This window comes from Thamnophis sirtalis, unplaced genomic scaffold, assembly GCF_051295495.1.
Source record: "Thamnophis sirtalis isolate CommonGarterSnake01/CBP01778 unplaced genomic scaffold, rThaSir2_p1.2 scaffold_14, whole genome shotgun sequence".
NCBI classification, from domain to species: Eukaryota; Metazoa; Chordata; class Lepidosauria; order Squamata; family Natricidae; genus Thamnophis; species Thamnophis sirtalis.
Window position 1 is genome coordinate 48,526,102 of NW_028261394.1, and position 25,736 is coordinate 48,551,837.

A 25,736-nucleotide genomic window follows, 5' to 3' on the forward strand; every position below is an offset into this window, starting at 1 on the left:
AATGTCCTTTGGATGGTTAAATCCTCCCACTAAAGGGCAAAAGATCCATCTGCATGCCTAATTTTAGTCCGGCTCAGTGCAGGCTCCCCACTTGAAGAGAAGATGACCTCAACTTTGGATGACTTCACGAATGCCAGGAAGAAAAAGGGGGCCAAGCAGTCTGAGCGGCTGCCCTCTTAGGGAATGCAAAGCGCAAATTACACTGCAGAAATCCTAATTTTCCTTCCAAACTATCCGTTTCCCCAGCTATCCATCTCTCAGAAAGCATCTCCTGAGCCGCCAAAGAAGACTGTTACCACACCACTAAACCGAGTGACAATGGACGGGGACTCCGTCACTGGAGTTTTTCAAGACGCAGCTGGACAACCATGTGTCTGAAACGGTACAGGGTTTCCTGCCTGAGCAGCGGGTTGGACTAGAAGACCTCCAGGATCCCTCCCAACTCTGTTATTCTGTTATTCGAGTTCAACCCATCAATCTGCACAAAGTTGGGGGGGATCCACTTCAATTGTCCGAGGGGTGTTTTCCCACAAAGGGCCACGTTGTGAGTAGTTCCTCAAACACTCCAGCTTCATGGGATTTCTCTACCCCACCCCCCACCCTGACCCCACCCTCTTTGTTGCAGAAGTTCTCACCAAAAAGTATTTGTGACTGATGGAAAACCTGTATCCCATCCCTCTTTCTCTCTCTCTCTCCCACTCTCTCTCTCCCTCTCTCTCTCTCCCCCTACTCTCCCTCTCCCTCCCTCTCTCTTTCTCTGTCTCTCTCTCCCCCCCACTCTCCCTCTCTCTCTTTCTCTCTCTCCCTCTCCCCCCACTCTCTCTTTCTCTGTCTCTCTCCCTCCCTCTTTCTCTTTCTCTGTCTCTCCCCCACTTTCACTCTCTCTTTCTCTCTCTCTCTCTTTCTCTCTCTCCCTCCCTCTTTCTTTCTCCCTCTCTCCCTCTCTCTCCACCCTCTCTCTCTCTCTTTCTCTTCCTCTCCCCCACTCTCTCTCTTTCTCTCTCTCTCCCCCACTCTCTCTCCCCCCCTACTCTCTCTCTCCCCCTACTCTCCCTCTCCCTCTCTCTTTTTCTCTGTCTCTCTCTCCCCCACTCTCTCTCCCTCTCTCTCTCTCCCCCCACTCTCCCTCTCCTTCTCTCTCTCTTTCACTTTCTCTGTCTCTCTCTCCCCCCCACTCTCCCTCCCTCTCCCTCTCCCCCCACTCTCTCTTTCTCTGTCTCTCTCTCTCCCCCCACTCTCTCTCTCCCTCTCTCTCCCCCCACTCTCTCTCTCTTTCTCTGTCTCTCCCCCACTCTCCCTCTCCCTCTTCTGCTGGTCAGTGGAGTTAAGCAGCTGCCTGTCTTGCAAGGGTCTCTCCAATGGGCTTGTCTTGGTGCAAATGGCGAATCCCCCCAAATTTCAGGGAGCTTCCCAGGGCTGCCCTTGTGCAGGAGAGCCCCCCCCCATGGCAGAGAAAGAGCTGAGACCATTTGGGAAGCCACAGGTGGCGAGAAGGTCCTGAGGCATTTCTGACCACACACACACACAATATCCTGGCTCACAGCAGAGACTGAAGTCGAAATGAGCCAAACAGGCCCCGTTGCCACAGGAAGGTAGTCAAGCATTAACCGGCTCTCATATACCTGGTGGGAAAGGAGCCGACCGGTAAGCCTTGAAAGAATCCAGTTAAGGCTGGAGACCCCTTGATGCCCACTGAGCTTGCTGCTTCATTTACAGATGTTTAGTCACCCAACTAGGGAACATCATCAGTGCCACCTGAGTTAAGACATTCCCTAGTTGGGCAATGAAATGTCTGTAAGCCCAGATCAGAGAGCGCCCCACCATTCAACCTGGGGCTACAGGTGTGCTCAGATGCCTTCCTGGCCGGAGGGAGCCCAGAAGCTTCTGCCTCTTGCCCAGATGTATCAAGAGTCCCAGCAGAGGCAGAGGAACGGGGGGGGGGGAGAGCTTGGATACGCAGAACTGGCTGAGGGCTCAGCCCGGCCCCCATGGCCCCCAGGGGCTTCTCCCTGGACCCCCTTTGGACTTGGGGAGGGGAGCTGGCGGTTCATGCTGATTCTGCTGGACCTGGAAGCTGGGGGGGTGGGTGGGAGAGGAAGCCCTCTGTTTTTACAAGCTTTCATTCACTATTGTTTATATAAACAGGTAAATTGTTTCGTATCTCAATTAAAAACATCTGCCACATAAATGAATACCAATTAACTCATCCTGTTTTTAATTACTCTGTTAATTACATACAGGCAGCAGCAAGGATGGCATGGGAATAAGGGGAGTAGGCACGCAAAAGAAGCCAGCCGCCCCACCTCTTGGCATGCCCAGGGAAGCTAGTTGGCTGTTGGCTCTGGTCTAGAAGGCGCCCAGCCCCTGATGGGTTTGGGGGGGCTCCCTGTCACCCTCAGGCCCTGCAGGGAGGGGGCGCTTTGCAGATGCTCAGAAAACTCTCCTGCCACTGAACAGGGCTTGGCTTCTTCTGTAAATATGTTTTATTTTCCATTTCATTTCATACAGTCACATATATACTGTGCATAACCGGGGCCATATAACGTTAAACAATAAACACAGCCATTCCTCTTGTCAACAATACCCCCCAAAATAGAAACCCAATGTACCTCTTTGATCTTCGATACACCCTTTCTTTCACCCCCCTCCAACTTTCCTTCTCCCCTCCATCATTCCCCTCTACCCTACTTCCCCTCCCCCTCTATCACTCCTCTCTCCCAATACACTCCCTCCCTTCCATCTCACCCTCCCTCCAATCCTCTCTCCCACCCTCTCTACCCCTCTTTCTTCTATCCCTCTACTCCTCCCTTCGGTGTATTTCTACTATCTATCAATATATTCAGCTTGTCCTATTTTTCCACTAGAATTAAAGAGCAACAGTATACAAGGTGCAGTCGTGTTACTTTAAAATCTAACACATACTATATATCCCCCCTCCCCCCTAAGACCCCACCTCCCTTCCCCCCCCCCCCGACTTCCCAGAACAGGGCTTGGCTTGATGCCCCCGTGGGAGGTTCCTGCTTCCCAGCTCCAATGACCCAAGATCTCAACTGGGGTACAGGAAGCCCTCGACTTACAACAAGGGCGTAGCAACCATTCGGAGCTATGACGGCAGTGAAAAAAAGTCGCTCAGGACCAGTCCTCGCATTTACAACCTTTACAGCGTCCTCATGGTCACCTGATCGAAATCTGGGCACTTGGTAACCAGAACATCTGTGGCAGCCTCCTTTGTCATCTTCCCCACAAGCAAAGTCCATGGAGAGCTGGAATTCACTTAACAACGCAATGTACTGAACAACCGCGTGATTCGCTTAACAACCAAGGCCAAAATGAGTGTGGAATCAGGCGCAACTCATTTAGCTTTGCTTAGCAGCGGACATTCTTCTCCCAATTATGCCCGTAAATCCAGGACTGCTTGCATTGCCCAGGTGCTGTGCAGGTAAGAGGAAGGCCAACCAGGAAGGGAGCAGCGCAGGTGGGACGGTCGGAGGCCACCTGGAGGTTCAGAAGCTGCTGCAGGAAAAGGCAGCCTCTCCTCCAGGTGGACCTGAGGCCTGGGACCTCATAGACCAGTGTTTCCCAACCTTGGTGACTTTAAGTCCTGTGGAGTTCAACTCCCAGAATCCCCCAGCCAGCATAGCTGGCTGGGGAATTCTGGGAGTTGAAGTCCACAGGACTTAAAGTCACCAAGGTTGGGAAACACTGTGTCACCATGGAAAGGGCATCCCAGACGGGCACTTCCAAGAGTCGCCCATCCACAGAATATCCAGGGTTCAGCCCTGCTTAAGTTCCTGCAGATCAACCTCAGTCATTCTGACTGATCTCCAGGCGTTTTCCTGCACGGCTCATCTGTCCGCCTGCTTCTGGGAGGTGCCGGGAGGGTGGATGCCCACCGGACTGGCAATGCCAGCAGCGCCAGGCAAGAGCACTCAGTTACTCCCTGGCTCTGCCAGACCACGAGACCCTCGTTGCCTGCCCAAAACCCTTGGCAGCTCTTCATCTTTGTCTCCCTGGCTGTGCTCACCTAAGGCACATCACCCATCTCCAGAGCCTCTCCCCATAATCCTCCAGCCACAGCCAGGATTTCTTCATGCCGGCCACCATTAACCCCTCCTGTTTCCCCTTCCTCTGGGCAACGCAGCTCCTGGGACCTTCCCAGACCTCTTAACTGTGCTGTGTGGATGCAGCCCCTGGGCTTGTTTCTGCAAAGGAGAGAAAAGGGACTCAGATCCACCTGTTTATGTAACATCTTTGGATGCTCGTTGGTTTCATCCATGGATTGGCCTGCCCAGATGGCAGAGGTAACCTTGGGTGCCCCTCAAGCAGAGAAAACAGGAGAAGAAATGATATGTGTCTCTCTGTCTCTCTCTCCTTTTGGCAATGGCAGAGCGTGGAGACCAACTGAGGAAGAGGAGGGAAAGGGAATCCGCAAAGGAGCCTACAAACTCCCAGGCAGTCTACCTTGCAGCTGCTTGTGTGTGTGTGTGTGTTTGGGGGGGGATTTCCCAGGTCTGCTCAGAGGAGGCCAATCGTAGCCCTCGGCTGGAGCGCATGCACAGAGCACGTGCGCAGACTCCCCGTTTTCAGCGCTGGGGTGGGGTGGGGGGCTGGGCTCCCCTCTCTCCTCTTCCTGCCTGCTTCCTGGCTGTGGGAAGGATTCCAAGCGAGCAGATGGAGCAAGCGGGGCTGAGTGTAAGAAGCAGGGCTGGGGGAGGCAGAGAAAGCGAGGCGAGGACATTGCCATAGCAATTCCTAGCTGGGGTAAGAGGACCTTTGAGCCGCCTGCTTGGAGAGCCAAGCTTTGCCAACCTCTTGGCACTTCCCTGCACCCAAAAACTCCGCTTCGGGGGAGTCACGAAGAGGAGCACCAGGAAGAGGAGGCTGTCTCTGGTTGGCGAGGGGGCGTAAAAGGCGCCTCTGCACACGCAAACGTGGAGAGACTCACTTCCATGCACCTAGAGGGAGGGGTGGGGTGGGGCTCAACCTTAGCAACTTTAAGACCTGTGGACTTCAACTCCCAGAATTCCCCAACCAGCCATGCGTAGGACATACGTAGGAAGCAAATCTCTCTCGCGCCACTCCCCAGCTGTTCCCCTCCACCCCTCTCAGGGGAACAAACTTCCAGAAGCTCTTGGGGATTTGGACATCTGCAAGCAGCTCCATCTCGAAGGCCAGCTTTGGACCCCCGAGTGGGTTTTTACTCATCTCCCCCCTGCCCTCCATCACCTCAAGAGAGGCTCCAAATCGGCCAAGGGCTAAAACGGAGAGTTGTGGGGAGAAACCCCGTCTGTGGTTCTGAGCGGAGAAATCGTTTTTCAGGGAACTGGGGGGAGGGGGCTTCTCGGTCCTGTTGGCTGGCCTCTCCCCAGACCTCTCCCTCTCCCCGCTCTCGAAACAACCAGAAAAAGGGGAGAAGCCAGAGCATGCATGCTGCCTCCCGTTGCGCACCCAGCCCTGATCTAAGCAGGAGGGGCCGCAGCAGCACCAGGACCCCCAACAGGCTGCCCTCCCCCCTCCCCGCCTCTCTCAACTGGCTGTGACAGCTAACAAAGCCAGGCCTCCTCCTGTGTGCCACTTGCTCTTCAGCCCACTAAGAGGTGCTCACGGTGTGCAAATCGCGCATCTCGGCTTTCGGCAGCAGAGGCCTGGCTGGATGGACTGAGGATGAGCAGCTGGACCTTTGCGTCTCCAGGAGACGCAGCGACTCCACCATCTTGTCGGTTGTGCCCAGGAGCTGGGCGCCTCCTCTCAGAACCAATGGGCAGCCAGGGTGACTTCGGAGACAGATTCACGCCTTCCCCTTTAAGGCTGCTGGGCACACAAGCACCCTCCTTTGGCTGCCAAGAGCGCGTGTCCTGCCTGGCCCTCGGAGACCGCTGCAGGGCCCAAAGAGACCCCCCCCGAATAGCTCTGAGCCATCAAGGAGGCTGTGGGGGGGAGGCAGACCATCTCCCCAGTGACACAGCCAAGTCCACGGGGAGGGAAGTGTCGGCCCGTGGCTTCTATCTAGGACAGTGTTTTTCAACCTTGGCAACTTGAAGATGTCTGGACTTCAACTCCCAGAATTCCCCAGCCAGCGAATGCTGGCTGGGGAATTCTGGGAGTTGAAGTCCGGACATCTTCAAGTTGCCAAGGTTGAGAAACACTGATCTAGGAAGATGCCAGCTGCTTGTCCTCGTGGAGCCAGGGGCCCATGGAGGAACATAATGGTGGTAGGTGCCTGTAAGCGCCTTGTCTCAGCCCTTGTCTGCAGAGGACCCCACCCTAGAAGGGGTTTGCAGAGCTCAAGCACATGCCGGATTTTACAAAGCAGCCTTGGCAGAATTTCTCCTGAGCACAAATTCAGAGAGACTCCATTCACCATCACCACCATCACAAGCAGTGCCTTCCCTGGATCCCTCCTTTGGGAATTGATGGGCTGACCACATCCTATACCAGGCTGCCTGATGGCGAAAGAAAAGGAACAAGGCACCCGACTCTGGCAGCCCCCACAACCCCCCTCCCTTGCCAGCCCAAGGCCCGAGAGACCGGCCAGGTTCTGGAAGGGCTTTTCAGCCGGGAGTTCCCAGATGAGCCTGTAGAAAGTCCTCAGGCGGAAGGCCCTTCGTTCCAAGTCACGCAGGGCTCGGCCTCCGGTTGTGTCTCCAAAATGCCCCCCCATACACCCACTTCGGACACTCCTGGCTGCAGCTGGGGCTTCTGCACTCTGTAGTCCTTTCCCTGCTCCCAGGGCAGCTAAAGCAAAGTCCTCCTTTCAAGCTGGCTCTGAGCAACAGGTTAGTTTGTCCGTTTCTCCAGAAATTTAAGATTTAAGATTTAAGATTTAGTTTATTTGTATGCCGCGCTTCTCCGGGAGGGACTCAGGGCGCGAACAACTCAAAAGGGGAAAAGGGGATACAAACACAATACACGTAATTAAAATACACAAGAGTCATACAGCCATACAAGTCGAGAGGGGAGGGGAAATTCTGCCTTGGCTTTGCCGCGGCTCAAACTGCAGCCGTTTCCCGGCTTGGCCAGGGGAAACGGACAGGGGAAAGGCCCAGCTGTGTGCAGGAGGTGTGTGTGGGGACGAGGCTGAAGGCAGGACCAGGACGTGGCTCCTCAGATACCGCCACATTGGTCCTTGGTTTGATCACAATCCAGATAAGCTTAGATGATCTCTCAAACCACCCCCCTTTGGCTTCACCCACGTCTTAAACAATAAAGTGAGTTTTGACTTAGCATGTTGTGCATGATATGGATTGTGGTTTATTCGACAATTCCACAGTTTGCAGTGATGTTTGAACACGGTTTACTGCCCACTGCAGAGAATTTGAGAGCAGCTTTTCCAGGGAAAAACAACTTCTTATTGCTTGCAGTACGGGTAATCCTCGGCATGTGACCACAGTTGAGCAAGGCGGTTCTTAAGAGAGTCATGCAATTTCACAATTATTATTTTTTTGCTACAGTTCTTAAGCAAATCACCACAATGGCTAAATCAGTGTTTCTCAACCTTGGCCACTTGAAGACGTCTGGACTTCAACTCCCAGAATTCTGGGAGTTGAAGTCCAGACGTCTTCAAGTTGCCAAGGTTGAGAAACAGTGGGTTAAGTGGATCATGAGGTCATTAAGTGAATCTGTCGTTCCCCACTGACGTCGCTTGTCTGAAACTGGCTGGGAAAGTCGCATATTGAGATCACATGACCCCGGGCAGCTCAACTATCATAAATACATGCACCCAGGAGGTCTAACGCCGTATCTCCCATAATTCCCAGGAAGGAAAAGCCTAGGAATTTGGGGACATCTCAGGAAAGTATCGTGTTTCCCCGAAAATAGGACCTGTCCTGAAACTAACGCCTTGCCGCATTTTTCACGTGGGCAAAAATATAAGCCCACCCCCAAAAATAAGCCCCCTGGATACCCCCCCCTCTGGCCAGGCAGAGCATCGCTCACTGACCTAGCGTTATCCCGAAGGCGCCAAGCCGCAGGAGCCGGGGATGGGAAAGGCGCTCACGTTGCTTGCTGCCTTCGGGATACCGCTAGATTGAGGAGTGCCCGGCTGGAGAGGGTGGTTGTGCGAGCGCCTGTTCTGCCCCCAGCAAGCATGCCTCCCAGCCTCACCATGCCCTGCCCCAGCTCTCCCTGCAGGGCCAGGGCACCGCTGCTGCCATGCTCCGAGCATAACGTCTTCTCCGGCTTCCAAACTCCCAAACTCGGCTGCCGAGTCTTCCAGCCGCTCTAGGAGTGTACTCTGTGGTTGTGGGCTGGCTGCTGGAAGACTCTGTTGGGAAGCCCTCCCCCTATAATAAGCCCAAGGCCATATTTCGTGGAACTATAAAAGATCATAAGCCTTTGCTTACAGGAATTCCATCCGAAGCTTTAAGCAAAGTTTCCCCCTGCCCTTCCTCTCTTATTTTTGCTTCTTCACTTCCGCTCATGTGAGTAAATTGTGAGTAAATAAAGTGAGTAAAGAAAGTGAGTAAAGTATACATGAGCATACAACCAATTTCTTTCTTTCTTTCTTTTTTGTAAATGTGTTTTTATTTTCCATTTTCATTTCGTACAGTCACATATATACTGTGCATAACCGGGGCCATATAACATTAAACAATAAACACAGCCATTCCTCTTGTCAACAATACCCCCCAAAATAGAAACCCAATGTACCTCTTTGACCCTCCATACACCCTTTCTTTCTCCCCCCTCCAACTTTCCATCTTCAGCATACAACCAATTTTGTTGTATACATGATGTACAATGACGACAAAGGCTTTGAATTGAATTGAATTAAATATCTTTTCTGAAACTCTCTCATTTGCAAATGGTTGCTATTAAGAAATCTCCAGTGCTATCAACCTACGGCCAAGCTTTAAAACTTAAAACGGGTGTCCAACCTTGACAATTTTAAGACTTGGGGGCTTCAACTCTGGCTGGGGAATTCTGGGAGTCGAAGTCCACAGGTCTTAAAGATTGGACGTCCCTGGTTTAAACCTTGCAGTGAAAAGCAATCCACACTCTCTTCAGAGGAACTGCACACACGACAGGAGGGCCCAGATTCCCAGGCAAATCCTGTTTCACCCACCAGCCCCCCACTCATCTCTTGCTTCCTCCCCCGGCAAGTGCTCCGCTCCGCTAAATTGCAGCCTCAGCTTCTCCATCTGCCTTGGGAAGCCAAGATGCTGTCAAAATGCCAGGATGAGCCTCAGCGCCCCATAAGAGACCGAGGCCTGGAGAAGAACCACAGCCCTGGGTGCTCACAGAGTCCTCTTGGGGCCACCCTCACCTCCACGGGCCAAAAGAAATCCATGGGGAGGGTGAGCATCGCTGGGTGAAAAACTGCGGAGACTTAAGAACATCCAGCTCCTAATTCAAGAAAAGCCAACTGCGTTTAAAAGACCCTGTTTGGTCTCAGTGAGGAAGGCAGCAGGCAAGAAACGGGCTCCCCCCCTCAGCCATGAAAGACAGCGGGGTGACTTTGGGCCAGCCCTCCCCCCCCAAATTTAGGCTGAACCCCTTCTGTCCATTCCTGCCACTGACAGCCATGCGTCCACTTTGGGATCTGCCAGCCCCTCCATGGCCTGTCAGCATAGCATCTGGGCCACATGGTCCCCCCCCAACTCAGCCAAATGTTTTGCAAAGTGTCGTTGGAATTCCTGGGATCGCATGAAATCCCAGGGGTTGCGATTCAGGTTCATGGAGGCGCCACAAACTTCCTGTTGGAATTTATTGACACTATTCGCATCCTCCCTTCACCTGTCCCTAATTAAACAACATTCACAGCTTTCCATCCAGATCAAAATAGGGACGCTGAAGTCCGGTTGATCAACGGGATGAAGGAGCCAGGAAAATAATGAATGAATGAATCAGTATATTTATTTATTTGTATCTCGCCTTTATTTTTTATTTTTTTTACAAATAACCCAAGACGGCAAACATATCCATCACAACTTCCTCCTCCTATTTGTCCTCACAGCAACATCCCTGTGAGGTAGGCCGAGCTGAGAGCCAGTGTTTGGCCCAAACTCACTCAGCCAGCTTTCATACCTAAGCCGAGACTAGAATTCACAGCAGCCTGGTGTTTTCACCGTGAGGTCAGACTGGCTCTAAGGGGGTCTGAGGTTACATGTAGGTCCCCTTCACAAATCCACAACCATTCCCTCACAAGAGCCGAGGTGGCGCAGTGGTTAAATGCAGCACTGCAGGCCACTTCAGCTGACTGCAGTTCTGCAGTTCGGCTGTTCAAATCTCACCGGCTCAAGGTTGACTCAGCCTTCCATCCTTCCGAGGTGGGTGAAATGAGGACCCGGATTGTTGTTGGGGGCAATATGCTGACTCTGTAAACCGCTTAGAGAGGGCTGAAAGCCCTATGAAGCGGTATATAAGTCTAATTAAAAAAAACAACGCTCCCATGGCCAGATTTGAACCTCCGTGGTTCACACACACACACACCCCTGTCGACACAAGGCCACTTTCAGTCAAAGCTCTTTTGCGGGTCTCCCGGCTGCTCTCCCAACAGAAAGACTCAGCTGAGTTGCACCCAAAGGGGGAATAATAAAGAAAAAGGCCGCTCTGAGCATGGGCAAAGGGAATTTGTCTCTCCCCACCACCACCACCCATCTGCCTCTGTTAGGAGCCCTGGCCAATGGCTCCACCTGGGATTTGGGGGCCCGGAGAGCAGCCATTCCGCCAGGCAGGAGCCCCAGAGCTGCCCCCTCTGGGAAGGGAAGGGAAGTGCGGGCGGGACCCACCACGCGCCCGCTCCCCAGCCCCTCCCCCCACCCGTAGCGGATTGATTTATGGCTGCTGCCAAGCCTTAATCGCAAAGGTCTATCTTGCTCACGCTCAATAGATTTTTTTTTCATCGGCGCTGCTCACCCAACTCGTGCCTGGTTTCTGAAATGAGGGGTGGTCCGGCGCTCTAGAGGGAGACCACGAGGAGTCGCCTGGGAAGGCAAGGCGCTTGCACCCTAGATGTCCCCAGGTGAATCAGGCGCCAACAGGAGGAAGCGAGGACACAGCTGTTGCAACCCCCCTCAAAGCCTGGCGTGGCCTGGGAAAGGCACCCTGGAAGCCTCAGCACCCCTTGGCCAGGCAGCCCCCCCCCCCCCCCGGAGCAGCTGCTCCTCCTCCTGCTCCTGGAAATCAGCCTCCGGACCTGACTGGGATCGGCAGCTCCCAAAATAGCAATAGCAATGGCAGTTAGACTTATATACCGCTTCATAGGGCTTTCAGGCCTCTCTAAGCGGTTTACAGAGAGTCAGCATATTGCCCCCAACAATCTGGGTCCTCATTTTACCCACCTCGGAAGGATGGAAGGCTGAGTCAACCCTGAGCCGGTGAGATTTGAACCGCTGACCTGCTGATCTAGCAGTAGCCTGCAGTGCTGCATTTAACCACTGCGCCACCTTGGCTCGCAGGAGCAGGAGACCAGCCAAATAAACCAACATCCTTGGAAAGTTGCTAGCAGGACCCACACAGAGGCGAAGGGGAGGCACAGCAGAGCTCCCCCCTTCAGAGGAGACGAGTGCCTGGCTATCAACAAGGCCAGTCGAGGTTTCAGCCAAGGGCCGAGTTCACACACACACACACACACACACACACACACACAAACCAAAAGCCTTTGATCTCTTAGATAGCACTTAACCTGTTTTAGAAGCCCAACAATTCTAGCTTGGCAAAGCCGGTCTGTAGCTGCACGCAGGCTCAAGCAGAGTTGAAGGCTGCCCAGTGACTCCGTGGGTCAACCGCCAGCCTATTTGCTAGGGGGAGCAAAGCAGTGGGGCAGGAAGGGGTGGCTGCCTTCCTTGCCAGCTAAGACCAAGAGAACAGCCAAAGGCTTCCTTGGGGGTGAGGGGGGATCGGGACACCCCAGAATTTCAACCCAACAGCACCAACCTCTGTCGATTTCTGAGTGCCGCTGGCTTCCTTCCCTTCTGCAAAAAAAGCCACAGTGCCCTCCGACGCCTCCTCCTCGTGGGACCCTTCCCCAAAGAAAGCTGACTTCAGAAGAGGCTCAGTGGAGGAAGGGAGCAGTTTTGCTTGGGAGTTAAGCTGGCTGGTGGGACCCTCTCCCTCAGACCCTGCGGGCTCTGCTCAGGGAGAAGCAGAACAGCCTCAAGAGCCCCCCCCCCCCAAGCAGGAGGTCCACCCTAACTTCTCATCCCCCATCCAGACCCCCAAAGGTCCCCAGAAAACCTCCCTGGGCTGCGGGCAGGGGGAACCATGAACAAGTCTCTATCCGGCCCCTCCGGGTGGGAGGCGGCGGCGTTGCAGAGGGGCAGACAAAGGCGATCCATCGGCGGGGTCTTTCCCGGACAGGTGGCCGCCCTCCAGGTTCCTGGCTACTCTTCGGTCGCAGCCGGCCCCTGGGCAGCGTTCCCCGCGCTCCGCTCAGGAGGCAGCTTTGGGCGGCAATCCCCCGATGGACGGCGCCGCCTTGCCGTGAGCCCGGAGACCGCAAAGAAAGGGCGGGTGTGGGGCGGGCAGGCAGGATCTTACTACCCCGCCACCAGCCCCGAAAAAGGCGCTTTGGGAAGCGAAGCGAGCAGCCCGTCGGGGCTCCGGCCGTCCTCGGCACAACGGCCATCCGGGAGCGGGAGGGGGGGAGGATAACCCGCCACCGGCTCTGCCTGCCTCGCTCCGGGGCTCCCCCGTGGTCTGAAGCCCTCCGGGCGGAGGCCGCGGGGGGCTCCCGCCTTTGTTCGGAAGTGGGGCTCGCCCGCCCGGAGATGCTTCGGGGAGGGGGACGACCCTGGCGCTGCTGCTGGGGCGCCGGAGCTCTCGAGCCCGGAGGGAGGGGGATGGAGGGAGGGAGGCGACCGGGACACTTACCGTCCGGAGACCGCTGGTCAGGCGAGGGAACTCTCCAAGAAGCGGCGGCGGGTAATCCACAAGCGGCGCCCGAGTGGAGCTTTCCGAGTCCCGGCGAGAGCCGAGCGGCCCAGCGGGCGGCGGGTCCGGTTCGTCGGATGGCTGCCTCGGCGGCTCCCCGGGCCAGCAGCCTTCCTCCCTGGCCCGACAGCGGAGCGCAGCAACGGCCAAGCGCCGCTTCCCTCGCGGCTCTTTGGTTCGTGGCGCTGCCCACCGCGCGCTGCTCCTTCACCGGCCGCTGCCCTCGCGCCCTCCGCCGCCGCCCGCCCGCCCCGCCAGGAGCCCCGGTGCGGCGGGACGGGGCATCTGCGCGGCCGCTTCAGGCGCTGCCTCTCAGTCGCGGCGGGAGCGGCGGCGGCGGCGACCTTCCTCGACGGCTGCGGCGGCGCTGGCTGGTGGGCTCCCCGGTGCTCGCGGCTACTGCAGCCGCCGCCGCCGCCGCCTCCTCCGCTCGGCCCTCCGGCGGGCCATCTGGCGAGGGCAGCCCCCGCGCCCTCCCCGCCTCGCTCGGCCCTGCAAGGCTCCGGCGAGGCTGGCTCCGAAATGGGTCCCGCGACGGTGGCGGAGCTGCCGTCCGGACCGGCCCCCGCCGCCCTGGGCTGCCTCCCGGCCGCAGCCTCTCTGGCTCTGGCAGGCGGCGCTGGCTCCGGGGATCGGGCGGCTGCTCGGAGAGGCGGCGGCGGCGGCCCCCAGCTCGCCCGCCCGCCCGCCTGCCTGCCTCGCTTGGCGGCTGCCGGCGCTGTGCGGAGCTGAGCCTGCTCGGATGCAGCCCTGGCGGCGGCGGCACCGACAGCTGGCTTGGCGGGGCGGGCGGCGCGCGGCGGTTCTCTCGCCCGGCAGGGGGCGCTCCACCCCCGCCGCAACGGCCGCCCGCCCCGCCCCCCCCCCCGGCTCCAGGGACCCCGTGGCAGCTCCGCGCCGCTCGGCCTCTTTCCTGGCGGCGGGCCGGGGGCTCGGACGAAGGCGGCGGTTCCGCTCTTTCCCAGCCCCCGCTCGACTGCCTGGCTGGGGGGCGCCCGCTCTCTGCCCGCTTTTCCGCTCGGACTAAGTCAGTTCTCCGCAGGCTGCGAGGTCAAATCCGGGCTGGGCTGGGCTGGGGTCCCTTTAGCAAGCTTGCAGTTGGCTGCATTTACTCTCGGGCCACTCAAAAAACACTCGGTGTAGGCTCAGAAGCCCCTGTCCCAGGCAGAAGGAAGGCACCCATGGGCGTCTCCAACGGAGAGAGCCATTCTCCAGTTGGTCCTGTCGGGAGGAGGAAGGACATTGGGGGGGGGGGGTCCTGTATTGTCTAATCTAGCTCCGGGTGGGACCAAGCTGGGGAAGGGGATGATGGGGCTGAAGGTAGGAGGAGTATTCCCCTGTGAAAACCGGTGGTGGGGCTGAGAAGCTTTGCTCTGTCTCGAAGATCCAGGACCCTGGATGGGCGGATGGATGAAGGACTTCTTTAAACAATTCAGAGCTGACCCAAATTTGATGCCATCAATAGCTTGGATGCCTTGAAAGGGACTGAGCAAACTTGAAGCAAATCAGCCCCCCCCCTTCCCCCAACTTGTAGCCTTGAAAGCCGCCTGCTTCTTCCTGGGGAGGAGACCCTCCCCCTCCATGTGGGTGAGCCTCCAGATGTCTCCCATTGGCCACCGGAGGCTGGCTGAGCCGCCCTTGGCCCAGATAAGGACGGAGCACCAAGGACATCTTGGACAAGTGACCTCTGAGGGAGGGAGAGATGGCCGACTCCCTGAGCCAGATGGGCCGTTGGATTTGTAAGGAAAAGGAGCACGATTTCCTCATGGCTCTCCTCCTTAGAGGGTCTTGGCTGCAGCCTTGTCCCCCAGGATCACTGCTGGGGTTCACATCCTGACCTCCTCCTCTTGGGCCCCCTGCAAGGGTGAGATTTCTCCTGTCAGTCAACCTGCCAACTCAAATTGGCCATTTCTAGGTAGAATCAGATACTCATCTCGTTCTGTAGCTTCACACAGTCTCCCTCCTTCCCTCCCTCCGTACAAAATATCCCTCCAGCCCTCACTGGGGTATAGCAAGGTGTGAAATGCTGCCTCAGTTTCCTTTTGAGATCAAGCAGCCGCTGGTGGGCGAGCCTGTCCTGCCAGAGGCCTCGGTGCATGGCTCCCCATTGGGCCCAGAGAGGCTGGGCCAGGAGGGCTGTGGCAGGCGAGGCTCAGGGCTCAGGGCTCAAATGACAAGCATTTTATCGCTGGTCATTGCAAAGGGGTTGGGATGCTGCTCGGCAGCAGATAAAACCGGGCGGATCTCCTCATTTCCCCAAGCGCCCAGGAAGCAGCGGCTGGGGGCATCCCCCTCCAGGGCTTGGTATGCGTCTGATTGCACCGACGAAAGGGGGGGAGGGGAAATGGCACCCCGTATTGTGTTGCGAAGGAGCAAGTGGCTTGTCTCGCAATCGATATCTCTGGATACAGAGGTCTCCCGCCACACTGTCAGCAGCATCGGGCGGGCGAAGGATGACAAAAGAGCTTCGCCAAGTGCAGAAAAGCACCCCCCCTCCCGTCGTGACGTTAGCCAGGAGGATCTGGGCCCGTCTTTCCCAGGCTCCCCGGCGTCACCTGCCCCACCGCACGGCATCACCTGGGGTGGAAGCCCCTGGCTGTGTCCCAGATGAAACCTCCACAAAACGGGCATTGTTCCACCTCGGTCCTGCCTAAGGATCGGTTTGCCGGCTCCCTTCCTCTGCCCCCAGAATGTCAGCGTGGAGAGCCCGGGTCTTTCTTCCCCCTGATTTCTGCACGCAGGGTGTAATTTCAGCCTATTGAAGTCGTAATTTGCCACCGGGAGAAATGAGGGTCTGTTGTCCCTGGTTTTGTTCGGCGGCTGCATAGGAATGTTGAATGCAAGACACACCACTTCAATTGTAATTGCAATCTAACCGCAGCTTTTAGCCAAGAAGGGGGGGGCACATGGGGTTTTTTGCTTGCCAAGCAGTTACATTGTGCAAGAGGAAGACCAGCCTTCTTCCCAGGAGCCCCCACAGTGGAGCTCAGGAGGGGAGGGGGGGAAGCCAGGCAGGCCCGGTGCCTGGATGATTGGCAGCTGTGCCTCATCCAAGAGCGTGCCATCCTTCCAACATGAGAGCGGCTTTCTCAACCTAACCATTGGAAGTGGTGAGGAGTCCAATCCCCAGATTTCCGGAGCCAGGCTTTCTCAACCTAACCATTGGAAGTGGTGAGGAGTCCAATCCCCAGATTTCCGGAGCCAACAACGAGGCCATTTGGGGGGGGGGGGCGTGCAAGATCCCACATAGGGCAATGTTCCCCAGCCTTGGCCACTTGAAGGTGGGTGGACTTCAACTCCCAGAATTCCCAGCCAGACAAATCCGCCCGTCTTCAAGTGGCTGAGAAATTTTGGCTTAGGCCCTGCCAGCAACCCCCTCGGGGTCCCTACAGTGCACCAGAAGCATAAAAGTAGTCCTTGACTCACGACCACAGCCAAACCCAAATTTTCTGTTGCTAAGCGAGGCAGTTGTTAAACGAAATTTGTCCCGTTTTATGACTTTCCTTGCCAGAGTTGTTAACGCAGGGTTTCTCAACCTTGGCGACTTTAAGTCCTGTGGACTTCAACTCCCAGAATGCCCCAGCCAGCAGAGCTGGCTGGGGCTTTCTGGGAGTTGAAGTCCACAGGACTTAAAGTCGCCAAGGTTGAGAAACACTGTGTTAATGTATCCCTGCCGTTGTTAAGTTGGGAACAGGGTTGTTAAGTGAGTCTGGCTTCCCCATGGACTTTGCTTGTCCGAAGGTTGCAAAAGGGGATCAGGTGACACCCCCCACTCATAAACAGGAGCCTGTTGCCAAGGGACTGAACTTTGACCCCGTGGCCACAGGGAGGCTGCAAGGGTCACCTTTTCTCAGTGCTGCTGTCACTGTTGTAAGTCAAGGACTGCCTGCATTGCTTTGTGCTCTTTCTATGAACCCAGAGTGCGGAGGGCCAATTAGGGCAAAGCTGCAAAGCTAACAGAACAAGATGTTTTCCTCCTCCTCCTCCTCCCCCTCCTCCCCCTCCTCCTCCTTCTCCCCCTCCCCATCCTCTTCCTCCTCCTCCTCCTCCTCCTCCTCCCCCTCCCCCTCCTCCTCCTCCTCCTCTCCATGGCATCTTCCCAGCAGCCGGGTGGAGAGAAAGCTTTTAGTGACAACACTTTCCCTGCATCCTCACCGAACCCCCCGGGGCCTTCTTGGCAGTGGCCCCCGCTTGGGAAAGGCTGCCTCTCGCTGGGGAAGAGGCAGGACCACTAAGAACCTCCAGCTCTGAGTTCCTGCTTCGGCCCCCTAAAGAGCCGAGGAACACAAGATTTGTAGGGTCCCCGATTTCCCAAGCTCCCTGCTGTTTTCTGCAGCTACAAGCAGGTGAAATTGGGGAGCTTTTTAAAAAGCAGGGACCCTTCTCCCTCCTTCCCTCCCTCCCTCCCTGCCAGTGTGAGCCGTTCTCAGCCTTGGTAGAACTGTTGGTTCCCAGGGGATTAGAGAGGAGTCGATCCACCCGGGGGAGAAATGTTCTCTGTGGGGCCCTAATGCATTCTTGGACGCTCTTCCATTACTCTGGAAACAAAATAAGAACCATCGCAATCTCTCCGGCTGCGTTGGATGGCCAGCAACTGTTGGGGTGGGGTAACATTTGTGAGTCCCCACTGCCTGCACTAAGATTGTCTCCTACTTGGAGCTGGACCCAGGGGTGAAACCCAGCAGGTTCTGACAGGTTCTGGAGAACCGGTAGCAGAAAACTTGAGTAGTTCGGAGCACAGGCAAACGCCACTTCTGATTGGCCCCAGAGTGTGGAGGGAATGGGGATTTTGCAGTATCCTTCCCCTGCCACACCCACCAAGCCACGCCCACAGAAACAGTAGTAAAAAAAAACTGAATCTCACCACTGGCTGGACCAGACCTCCAGAGACAGCCCCCTGGAGCAGAGGCTCCCTGGAATTGAGTTGTGAAATCCAGGCAAGCAACGTTTAATCTCATAAATGAGCTCTCCTCCTTTGTAGGCTGGGGGGTTAGCCGTACACCCAGTGCACAAGGATAGGCTGAGAGCAGGGGTGTGCAAACTTGGCGACTTTAAGACTTGTGGACTTCAACTCCCAGAATTTGCTGGCTGGGGAATTCTGGGAGTTGAAGTCCAGACATCTTCAAGTGGCCAAGGTTGAGAAACACTGAATTAGTGCCTTAAGACGCCATGTTTAACCCTAACCCATTTCATTGTATACATGATGTTCCAGGACGATAAAGGCTATGCTATGTTTAGGGAAACATCTGCAGAAGCTTCTAGATCTGGAAGGGATCTGGGAAAGTGGCCTCCAGGACTGTGAGTCCTTGGCACCAAATCACACCAGCCTCTCCGTCACATCCTTCGGGGGTCTTTGATGACAAGAGAGGACCTAACCCTGCGGGGAAGGAAGCCGGGTGGGGACCTGGGGCATCCTCTCTTTCTCCTCCACCTGCAAGGACCCGATACGGACAATCTGCCTGGGGCAGGTTCAGAGGAAGCCCTCCAGCTGCTCCCTCGGCTGGGCTCGAACGGGCGGGGGGGGGGGGAGCGCAGCCCACCTGCCAGACTCAGCTGCCGTGAAGGCGGCCGACTCATGCGCGCGTCCTCCTGCTCCCCTGCCCTAGGTGAGCAATTGGCATTCAGCCCCCCCCCCCATTGGGGCCTGGATGTGTTTGTCTTAATCTCGGCGTCTAAATCCCAGCTAATCCCGGGAGCCGGGCGGCAGAGGGCACGTGGCAGGCTTTTAATTTCATTTGCTCCAGAAGAGCTCTCCCTTCCCAAGGCTTTCAATTCAGGCTGGAATGTGCGGAGGAGATAAGGGCTTCGGAGGCAGCCAGTGGTCGAAGGAAGGAGGCAGCTCCCTTCTGCTCGGAGTTATCGCCACTTGCAGCTGCATCCGGGCTGGGTGACGTCTGCAGGCAGGCAGGAAGTCTGCTTTGCTGGTTCTTGAGAAAAGTGTTGTGGGGGGGGGGAGGGAGGGGAAGGGCAGCCTTGTTTTGGGGGCCATTGGCCTCCCGGAGCTCCCCGCTACCCTGGCTCTTGTGCTGGGCTTCTACAGGGAGTGGGCAGAGGGCACGCTGGGCCTTCGTGCAGGCTCTTTCTTTGCGCCTTCAGGGACTGAGCCAAGTGTTCGGTTGTGGTTTCTTCCACAAACTGTCAGCCTCTGCTTTGCTGCTGCTTCGGCTGCCATTGAAACGGGGAGGGGGGGGCATGGTATTTGGGAGGGAGTTTACTAATTGTGCTGGAGGAAGATTCTGGAGTTCTGCTGCCGGTCGGACTACGCATGCGGAGGAGGTTTCCCGCCAAGGCCAACGGCACCGACATTCCATCTTGGTGATGCCTTTCGAAGTTATCTCACACCTGACACTTGGGAGAATCATGATTGGACTGCAACTGGGATGCCAAGGGTTGGGGAATGGGTTATTTTATATATCACTTGCTTTCGTGCCTAAATAATCAGTCTTCGCTTTGCTCCACTTCTGATCATTTATAATTAGTAAAAGTACACTTGATTTCTATCAACGGAGTCTCGTGGTTTTCTTTCCTAATTACTCAATGAAGGAGTGCTGACACAAACCATGGTTAGACCAACTCGATCAGTTTGTTGTGTGAACACTGCCCCCAAATCAGCAGGGCTGAGAGAAGGCAGCCAACACCTTGGTTGATTCGTAACAACACCTGGATTGGCCTAAGAGGCTAAGCCACCATGTGACGGTTTGGTTCTGGCTTAGTGTGCCCTAAGAAGCTGAACCAGGGAGGATTGAAAATGGGCACTGCAGAGCTTCAAAAGCCGCCCTTGGAGAGGAGGAGGCCCTTCAACCATCTGAAGGAGCACCAAGCAGGACGAGGTCAAGGCTGACCCTCCCTTGTCTGGAGCCCAGAGCCCCAGGGAGTGGCCTCCACTTATAGGGAAACAGATTCTGTCCCAGCCTTAGGAATTCCTTTCCAACGCGAAGAGCAACGGGCTGCAGAGCCAGCGTACAGAGGGGGTGGGCTCCCTCCACGGGGTGCGTGTGTGTTCAGGCAAAGGGTAGACTGCTGCCTATCCAGTATTCGGCAGGGGTTGGCTCCATGGCCTCAAGGGACCCTGATGGCATAAGATTCAATGGCATCTTGGTCACGCAATCATGCTTGAAGCAAATCAGGGTTTAGAATCCATTCACTGCAGCTTGCAAACTTATTCTTCACAGCTTGGCCTAACGTGTGAACCAGTGGTGGGTTTCAAAAATTGTTCGAACCTACTCTGTGGGTGTGGCCTCCTTTGTGGGAGTGGCTTGCCGCCCGTGTAACTGGATATGAAGATGCCGATGACACTTGTCAGAACCACCTTAAATTACTTCACACACAGCACTGGCATATATAAGAATAGGATGTAAACTTGTTTTTTAAAAGGCATCTTTGGCTTGCGTTAAAACAACTTCAACACACGCAATGTTCTGATTGCACCACAAACGCAGGAGTCATCCTTACCTTTCACAGAGGCCCTGAGTTTTATAAATAGGAGCATGATAGTGTAGAATAATCATATCCAAGGACCAGGGGTGGGTTCCAAAAAAGTTTGGAAGCTCTTCTGTAGGTGTGGCCGGCTTTCCGGGTCCACTGGTGGAACCTCTTCTAACCGGTTCGGTAGATTTGACGAACCGGTTCTACCGAATAGGTGCGAACTGGTAGGAACCCACCTCTGGTGTGAACCCAGGCAGAGTTTGCTTGGCACGCGAAGGAGAATCAAGTGGGCATTCAGCCCTGCTGCCCAGTGGCTGTGATACGGGAGCAGAAGCCTCTGTCGGTCAACTTTGTGAATATCTTGATAAATCTCAAGCCTTCGCCAGGGAGTTTTTTTTGGGGGGGGGATGTCCTTGAAATGTTAATCTGAAGTCAGAGGTCCAGGCGGACGGCCCGGGCCATTGTCCGTCCCAAGCCTCACCTTTTTGTGAATGGAACAGAAGAGGCGCCTTGTGGGCAGGCTGCCAACCGCTCGGCCTGCCCTTGGCCACCTGCCTCCTTTCCAAGTTCCCAAGCTAAAAACAGGGCTTTGTTATCGTAGGCGGGGGGGGGGGCTGCCCTGCCCTGCCAGAATCCGCTTCCCTTTCCCAGTCCCACCCTGCCTGCACCAGGGCTCAGGCAGATAACAGGCTCCCTGCCCCACGGCAAAGGGAGGGGGCAAGAAGGAAGAAGGACACTCCAATAGCAATAGCAATAGCAATAGCAATAGCAATAGCAATAGTTGGACTTATATAGCGCTTCATAGGGCTTTCAGCCCTCTCTAAGCGGTTTACAGAGTCAGCATATCGCCCCCAACAACAATCTGGGTCCTCATTTTACCCACCTCGGAAGGATGAAAGGCTGAGTCAACCTTGAGCCTAGTGGGATTTGAACAGCCGAACTGCTGAACTGCAGTCAGCTGAAGTAGCCTGCAGTGCTGCATTTAACCACTGCACCACCGAGGACCCCAGCAAATTACGCAATGGGTGAAACCCACCTTTTTCCCCACCAGGCCTCCCTTGCCCTGCTGAGGGTCTCCACGGCTTCCAGATGTCCCCACCTTTGTGCTCCCTGATCCAGTTCACGCATCATGTCGATCCGTTTCACAATGGCTTAGCCACACTTGGGCTGGGTTCCACTCTGGCCTGGTGCAGAGGGTGACTGGCCTTCTCTTCAACTGGGGTCACCAGCCTGAGTATTTGAAACAAGTGGGGGGGGGCCTTCCAAAGGCCAGCCGCCTTCCAGCTGTGGTCTGCCAGGGCCCTGAGGATGCCAACTTGCAGAGAGGATGGGAACCCTTCCCCAGTTCTCTTACTATGTGCGGCCCTGAAGCATCGGCCATTCAGCTGCACATCCCCTCCTGGATGTCACTTTAAGATGCCAAGAGGTGGCCGACTTCCACATCTGCAGTTCGGCTGTTCAAATCTCACCGGCTCTGGGTTGACTCAGCCTTCCATCCTTCCAAGGTGAAATGAGGACCCAGACTGTGGGGGCGATATGCTGACTCTGTAAACCGCTTAGAGAGGGCTGAAAGCCCTAGGAAGCGGTATATAAGTCTAACTGCTATTGCTAACTGCTATTGCTATCTCATCCTAAACACTTGGGCCTGGCGCGACTGCTTCTACCCCATAGAGACAGCCGCAGTGGTGCTGAGGGAGGGGGTAGCCGGGTGCTTCTCTCCCCCGCTCCAGGAAGCATCTATGCCAGTGACCCAGCTCAGCTCCAGTTGCCCTTCCTGGCCAAATTTCCTTGGTCCTTCCCCAAACATGGAAGCCAGGCCTGCACCTGGGCCAGGTCACCCACAGGGAGGTGGCATCTTCTGCTCTCAGGAGGGCATGGAGGAGGACTTGACGGGCATTGGTGCAAAAGCTATTTTTCCTTCCCTCTGAAGAGCTGAGCTCCTTGCAAAGCCTTCCCTTCCTCCCTCCCCCCAGTTCGGCCTCTTCTGCAGGGGCCAAAGGCTGCCCTTAGCAGACTGCCTGCCTTCAAGAGCCGAGGTGGCGCAGTGGTTAAATGCAGCACTGCAGGTTACTTCAGCTGACTGCAGTTCAGCAGTTCGGCTGTTCAAATCCCACCAGGCTCAAGGTTGACTCACCCTTCCATCCTTCCGAGGTGGGTAAAATGAGGACCCGGATTGTTGTTGGGGACGATATGCTGACCCTGTAAACCGCTTAGAGAGGGCTGAAAGCCCTATGAAGCGGTATATAAGTCTAACTATTGCTATTGCTATTGCTTCCCACAAAAATGCCTCCTCCTCGGCAGGGATTGGGAGGGGTGGAGGGGGACAGAGAGAGAGAGAGAGAAGCGAAAAGTGGTGTTGTTGCTTTGTGGTTCAACGTGACTGCCCCTCCCTTCCTTGCGTTTGCACCCCCCACTGGGGTGGAAGAACTGAGCATGGGAGCTGCCTTGCAAAACTTTGGGGGGAGCTGATGGAAGGGCAGAAAGCCCCTTCTGGGCAATGCTGCTTCTGACCCCTGGAAGCCGAGACAAGGAGGGCCCCTGAGCATATGCAGCACTGAGCACTGGAATGGCTTTATGGCAGCTTCCAATGGAGCCTCCCCACCCCCACCCCCTCCTTTTAGCGTCTCATGGAAACCAGCAGCCGGGGTGCGGGCTTCTTCTGCCATCCTCACCCTGGTAACCCCCAGGCCAGGCCAGCCCTCCACCCCCTGATATGTGCCAAGGGTGGGCGGGCAGGCAGGCAGGATCCTCAAGACCAAGCAGCTGGAAGCCCCATAGCTCCTCCCCACACCTGCAGCCTTGATCTGCATGTCAAGGGGGGAGGCCCAGCACCTGCTCTTCGCACGCCCCAGTGAGCCCATTGCACGGGGAACATCATCGCACGGCACCCACAGCAAATGCCCAGGCTGTTATTTTGGCTTGGGGATTCCCCCCCTCCACCGGCCCCTCTGGTTTCACTCTGCAGAAGAAGAAGGGAGCCCCTTCAGTTGCACGCAGAGTAACGGAAAACCCCACTGTGGGCTGAGAGAAACTGCCCCGGCCGGTTCTCACATCTTCTTCCACCGCACCTCAGGCCCAATGGCGGAAGGGGGCTCTTCTCCTGCCTTCGGAAGAGGCTTCAGAGGGGATCTGAGCTGGAGGGGAAGCTGATCAAGGAGGGGAACAATCTGGAGCTAAGGAAAAAGTTCCCAACAGTGAGAACAACTGGATCAGGGGAACGACTGGCCTCCAGAGGTTGTGGGTGCTCCGACACTGGAGGTTTTCAAGAAGAGCCTGGACAGTCGTTTGTCTGAAATGGTTTGGGGGTTGGACTAGAAGACCCTCAAGGTCCCTTCTGCTATTCTGTTGTCTAGGCCTGAAGAGGCAATGGGGCCTCCAGGAACCTCCAGAGATTTCTCTCCAAAAACTCCTTGCTTTCCACCAAGAATCTGTTTTTCTTTCTGGCTACTTTGGGGAGTTCTGTCAGATCTAAGGGTTGGAGAACTGGGGCCTTTTTGGTACCCCTTAGACTCCTCTGGGGGAAATCCTGGTTTGCGTTGGCTGCAGGGCAAGGAGTTCGATTCCCATCGCGTGCTAAGCGACAGTGGTTTAAAAGCCACCAGGGCAGAGTCAGCACGAGGCTTAAGTTGAAACCCTGCAAATTCCTTTGGCACTGAAGAGGCTCTGCCCACAGGAGGCCATGGTATGGTTGGGCCCTGCTTTATGCAGGCCCATACACAGCCACGACCCCCATGTGGGCAGAGATGCCCTAAATCTGGAGTCCTTTTCTGCTTGTGTGTAGCTATTTGTACCGATTCGGCCCCCTCTGTTTCTCTGGCAGCCACCCCTGAAATCTGGAGGGATAGTCCCTTCCCATCCTTTGCTCATTGAAGAGCTGCAGGTGGCCCCGATTGGCACCGTAGACATGCAAAGCACAGGTGTTCTTGGGCAATCCCCACCTGCCCTGCCGGAACAGGTGCCCATTTGGGTGACCAAGGGTGGGGCCAAGAGAAAGCCCAGAGGGCTGGGAGCATTGCACCCCCCAACATCCATCTCAAGGCAACAGCTGTGATTCCTCCGTCATTCTCCTCCCAGCTGAGATCAGGAGGAGAACAAGTTGCTTCTAAGCTCTCCACATGTTCCAGCGGAGGGACATTCCAAGGACGTGGGAAAGAGAGCGGGGGTCTCTGGGGGTCTGCCAGAAAGCTTCAAGGTGGAGAGAGCCTCATTGCCCGAGTCTCTGGTTGTCCTGGGAACTGGTCTCCTCCAGAGGAGTTCAGCGGAGTCTGGTCGGTCCCAGACTGGCATCCCAAACAGCAAGCCCCCCCCCAGGGGGCAGTTGCGTAAAGGCCAGGGTGCATGTGACATTTCTCATCCTTCCGGCTTGATGCCTTTATGCAAGCTTGTTTCCCGGACCGAGCCTTCTGGCTCCCCCAGATAAAACCCTTCCGCCACTCCTTCAATCACTGCTTGAAACCTCAGCCGCTGGGTCAGGGCGATAAGGACGGACTGCCTGCCGTTCTTGGCCAGGGTAGCCTTCCTGAGATCCAGCTGCGTCCTGGGGGGGGGACAGGGTGGGAGCGGAGATCCTTCCTATGGCCAAGGAGCCAGCCCCACCAAACCTTCCTGCCAAGGACGAGGGCTGGCCAGGGCCTCCCTTTGCCCAGAGAACTGCACAGCTGCATCAAGACAGCAACTCACTGGTGGTTCTTTCCTCCCCGGGGGGAAATTGAAGAGAAAGCCAGGCAGACAAGAGGGGCTTTTTGGAAATGAGGGGAAGCATGCAAACTTTCACTTCAGGCCAGCAGGTCCCTGGCGAGGCCACCCAGCTGGAGTTTTCTCCCAAAGGGGAGCCTGTTGGCCATGCTCTACTTAGCCATGAAGCTGGTTGACTGAGATACAGTTGGCAAACTGGGCTTCGCACAGCTCCCGAATCTCAAGGCTAAGAAACCACCTTCTGGGTAGCTGGGATGTGTGGATTCAAACCCCCTTCTTGGCTTTCTGGGTAGGTGGGGGGGGGAACCATGAACAGAAACAGGGCCCGTGTCTGCAGAAGGCCAGGGGGAGCCTGCCCCCTCCAGGATTGGGGCTGCTGCTCCCCTGCCATCTGCCATCTGCCATCCTCCTATCATGCCAAGGAGCGGCAAACATCCCCTTGAAAAAAGGGGCGGGGGGGGAGGGGGAGAAGGGAGCCGGAAAGCAGCCGACGGAAAGAAAAAAAGGAGGCGTTCAAATAAATTATTCCTTCTGGAGGAGGGAAAGCAATCAAAGGAAGGCATGGAGTAGGAGATAAGGCAGGAGACAGAAGGAGCAAGTGTGGGAGAGAGCAGGAGATAGGAGAGGGAGGGAAATAAAAGATGGAGGAGAGAGCAAGCAACGTGGAGGTGCAGAGGAGGCCCCCCCCCGGCACTCCTCACCCCCCCTTCCATCGCCTATCGCCCTGGCCATCACCAGAGCCC

General features: G+C 56.1%; 1 protein-coding gene across 4 annotated transcripts in view; it reads right to left on the minus strand.

Moving 5' to 3' along the window:
* The window catches only part of CBFA2T3 (CBFA2/RUNX1 partner transcriptional co-repressor 3), a 60,929-nt gene that overhangs the window by 29,833 nt on the left and 5,360 nt on the right, over positions 1–25,736 (minus strand). The window contains exon 1 of one of the 4 annotated variants that reach the window (XM_087728622.1): positions 12,814–12,946. The exons of the other annotated variants lie outside the window; for them this stretch is intronic. The gene's annotated coding sequence lies outside the window, so the exon portion shown is untranslated. Of the gene's footprint in view, positions 1–12,813; positions 12,947–25,736 lie in introns of those variants that run through there. 4 annotated transcript variants of the gene reach the window in all.